General features: G+C 39.6%; 1 protein-coding gene across 2 annotated transcripts in view; it reads right to left on the bottom strand.

Moving 5' to 3' along the window:
- Positions 1–4427, bottom strand: part of sema3d (sema domain, immunoglobulin domain (Ig), short basic domain, secreted, (semaphorin) 3D) — a 63149-nt gene extending 58722 nt beyond the window's left edge. For both annotated transcript variants that reach the window (XM_080438269.1, XM_080438270.1), the window contains exon 1: positions 4121–4427. The gene's annotated coding sequence lies outside the window, so the exon portion shown is untranslated. The remainder of the gene's footprint in view (positions 1–4120) is intronic.
- Positions 4428–4664: the final 237 nt, after the last annotated feature.

Below are 4664 nucleotides of genomic sequence, written 5' to 3'. Positions count from 1 at the left end.
ACAACCCAGAAAGACCTGCAGAGTTTAGAGAAAGCACGCATTCAGTTTTTTCTGTTTTCATCGCTGTCCAGGAAAAAAGCTCCGGCATACAGCAGAGCTCAGGAATGGACCAGCTGCAGGCCTTTCAAAAACACAGCCGAATATTGATGCTTTGATTCGTTTTATGGTAATGATGGATCCAGTGGTGTGAAGTAACTAAGTACATGTACTTAAGTACTTAAGTAAAGTTTTTAGGTATTTTTACTTTCTTCAATATTTACAATTTCCAATACTGTACTTTTACTCCACTACAATTATATGAAAACTTTAGTTGCTAGTTACTTTGTAGATTTTGATTATTATTACAAAACACACTAACCACTTCAGCCCTATATATATTTCGTCCATTTGAAAATAGCAGATCTACAAGCTCACAATTGTGAGCTTGTAGATCTGCTATTTTCAAAAGATTTTGTATACATTTTGAACTTGTGAAATGGGACATTCTGCACAATGAGTACTTTTACTTTTGATGCCGATACTTTTGAATTTTGAAAACGAGACTTCTACTCACAGAGTATATCTACATTGCAGAGTACTTATTAAGTAAAACATGTGAGTACTTCTTCCACCACTGGATGGATCGGTCACCTAGGCATGTCAAACATTCTCAGTGTTAGCACAACCGGCATGGGTTTGGATCCATAGCCACAGTAGTATAGGATGGAACCCAAGTCACGTATAAGCCTCCATAGACACCCTCAACACCATTACCACAAAATTAACCAATAATCTTCTGACCTGCTTTCGGAGTGACAGCAGTCCAGGGCTCTCACGGAAGTGAAACCGAGAGGTATTCTCAGCCATAAAGTATGTTGTTTGATGGTCAGGAGCTTTTTTTACAATCTTGGTACAATAAGAATTTCTGGACTGTGATTTCATCAGCAGACGTTGGCCTGGACCTGTCCTTGGGCCTGGAGCAAGTACACAGCTGTCTGCGATCTGAGGCGTATAGCCTGACAGCAGCTCAGTTGTTGTGACATAATGATTGGATGGTACTTAAAGGAACACAAATCACAGGAGTTTTTTCCTGAATTAAGAGTCTATCCTTTGGCAAGGAGGCAGAGATTTAGCCATGCATTATTTGACTGTCTCATGCTAATCAAAACTACTGGAGCATTGCCAAAACTGCATACAGGTTGGCTGCAATCTCAGTTCTTTTAAATGACAGCTAAAAACATTCTGTTTGCCGCTGCCTTTTATTTAGATTTTTTTAAATGATTCTTCTGAAGTTTTTACTTTTCAATAAGTATAATTTTTTTTCTCAATTTTTGCTGTGTTCAATGTCCCTTTATAATGTGCACATTGAATTGCCTTGTTGTTGAAAAGTGCAATACAAATAAACTTGCCTTAAAGGGATAGTTCACCCCATTCATATTAGCCAATAATTTGATGACAAGCGGACCGGTAGGAAGCGGTTCCAGTATAGGAGACACAAAGAGACTCCTACCGGAACCGCTGCCGGTCATCAAATTAAACTATTAAAACTAAAGAATATCCATGAATTCAAGTCTCCATGAGGTGACTAATGGATAGAAAAAAAGTCCTTTTGGGGGTGAACAATCAGTTAAATGCCTTTCTCTCTCACTTTCTCTCTTTTTTGCTGACTCTCTGCCAACCCCCCAACCCCAAAACATGCACTCTACCTCTTTCTGCCTTTGTCCAATTCCCCTTCTTTCTCCCTCAGCATGTCAACCACTGCACACAGTTCCTAGTAGGGTGTTAGATAAACCTTTAAGCACAGAGCGCTAGGCTAGGCGGAGGAGAGTGGCTCCTTGAAGCTGTTAGATATATGGCCGGGAGCAGAGAGGCTAAATAACCTAAGTCTACTAAACATTCATGACAGGGTCCTTCTCCTTCCCCACACACACTACTCACTGACTAGCACGGTAAAACCATAGCATACACAAACATCTACATGTACACTGACATCTGCAAGTATTTGCACGACCATATATTGTTCAGCGTTTAGGCAACATGCTCTTATTGCTTTGGACGTCGAGTGACAGAAGTGATGTGGGGTCAAAGGGCAAGCTGTCAACTTTGATTTAATTCCAGAGCACTAAAAGTATTTGGACAGATTTTTTAGTTTTTTTTAAATCAGGTTTGTAGAGTAGACCTCTAGGTACAAAACCATAAACATCACCGGGTTCTTGAAATCGTGTTATTTAGGTTATCTCTGCGGGCTCTTTGCATGTAAGTTCTGTCTCCCTCATCTGCAAGATTTAGGTGTAACCACACTTACTGCCCTAAATTGCAGCGATAAATGTACAGCACTCCACATTATCTCCTACCATTCTAAGAGCATGCCATGCAAAGGTCTCAGTTATGAAACCAGTTTTAAATCATCATGCTTCTGTACAGAGTTGAACGTGCTTTAATGATGAACATAAATATCTTAGTGTTCAAACACACATCCCTAATAGGAATACTACTAGGGAATCAGTGGATGGCTTTGGGCCCCTTTGGAAGAATAACTTCCTTAATGCATAATATAATTTAAATGTTCTGTCCAAACAGTTAAGCCCCCCTCAACAGTCTAAAAGTGCTACAACTCATACAATGGATATACTATATATAACTCATGATATATCTTAAAATATATCAGTCTGGACTGTATCACAGTCAATGTGTTGTTTCATGTTGTAGCCCAACAGTAGGCCACTATAGGGCAAAAAAATAAATTGTCCAGAGCCTACTATTGACAGACAGTTTCTGTGTTCGTATATAAAAAAGATTTTAAAAAGAAATCACAACAAAAAATGTCCATCTGACTCTCTCTCTCACTCACACACGCACACACACACGCGCACACACACGCACACGCGCACACACGCACACACACACGCACACGCACACGCACACACACACACACACACACACACACATACAACATCATAATGAGCTATATTGAGCTATTGGCACCATGTGAGACAGACCACTAATTCGAGAGCAGGAGAAGGCTCAAGGCTGAGGGCTGTCAACAAAATGAAAAGTTTCCAAGCTGTCCAACACTTTGCACTTTCCACCTCAAACAGGGTTTTCCGTTACATCATGACTTTCCACATTCAATAAAGCAGGTGAAATGATGAAATAATAATACTAAACTAAATAGAAAAACTATATCCACTATAGCCTGTAGCACTATAGCACCATAATCATGGTATGGATTAAACACTTACTAAACTGGATGCCATCTAAAACTCTATTATTCTACACTGCTACAAAGGGCAAAAACTATTTTAAACAGAAATCAATAGGCTAGTCTGCTCTTCACCTTATAGTTTCATTCTTCAATACATTGTAGCCTTAAGGATGTTATTATTATAAACCAGGGCAAACACTATTTTATACAAAAATCAATAGGCTATTATTCTGCTCTTCAACTATAGTTTCTCAGTCGTCAGTAAATTACAGCCTTGAGGATTTTACTATTATTCCAACTTGCAGTGGTGAAAAATAACTAAGTTCATGTACTCAAGTATGATACTTAAGTACAATGGTTGAGGTATTTTTACTTTACTGGAGTAATTCCAATTTTTAACACTTGTACTTCAACTCCACTACATCTCAGAGGCAAATATTGTACTTTTTACTGTACTACAATTATTTGTTACTTTAGTTACTATACTTTGTAGATTTTGATTATTATCACAAAACATACATTAACCACTTCAGCCCTATATACATTTCAAAATAGCAGATCTACAAGCTCACAGTGCATCGGATGCGACCCATTGTGAGCTTGTAGATCTGCTATTTTAAACATTTGAAAACTTGTGAAATGGGGACATTCTGCAAAATGAGTAGGCTACTTTATATATAGCCTACTTTTGGTACTTTAAGTAATTTTTTTATAGCAAAACTTTTGTACTCAAGTAAAAGTTGAATTCTGGACTTTTACTTGTAACAGAGTATTTTTACATTGCAGTATTGATACTTTTACTTAAGTAAAAAAAAGGGCAAAAAACTATTGTATATAAAAATCAATAGGCTATTCTGCTCTTCAACTACAGTGTTTCAGTCTTCAGTAAATTACAGCCTTAAGGATTTTATAATTATTCCAACTTGCATCTCTTACCTGAATGTGATCTTCAGTCAGACAGCGGATCAAAAGTCTCAACAAACACATGTGCTGCGCGCGGCGCAACTAACTGGTCTCTCTCTCTGCACTGTAGTTGGCTGACGCACGGCACTGATCTGCTCTGTTAGTTACACCCACCACTGCAGGGCAAGCCCTGTAAAATGTGCGCGGATTAAATAAATGTCTTTCACAACTTCCCCCCTGTCAGTCAACTTGCACAACCGAACGCTTTGCCAACTCCTGAACTCTCGGTGCACTGCACTCGCGCGTGTGCGTGTGTGTGTGTAGGATGAGTCGGATGAATCTGTGGCAGCTCGCCCCAGGAGACAGACGGCTAAAACTCCCAATTATGAGAGGGGAGGGGTTAGAGGGGTGAGCCCTACTCAGCATCTGCTGTACCACTGCCAGATCTCTCTCTCTCTCTCTCTCTCTCTCTCTCTCTCTCTCTCTCTCTCTCTCTCTCTCTCTCTCTCTCTCTCTCTCTCTCTCTCTCTCTCTGGAAGGAAGGAAGGAACTGCATGCCCTGTGGTCAACCTACTAC

The sequence above is a fragment of the Gymnoscopelus braueri genome (assembly GCF_963280865.1).
Source record: "Gymnoscopelus braueri genome assembly, chromosome: 9".
NCBI lineage: Eukaryota > Metazoa > Chordata > Actinopteri > Myctophiformes > Myctophidae > Gymnoscopelus > Gymnoscopelus braueri.
This window is presented reverse-complemented; position numbering and strand designations above follow the sequence as displayed.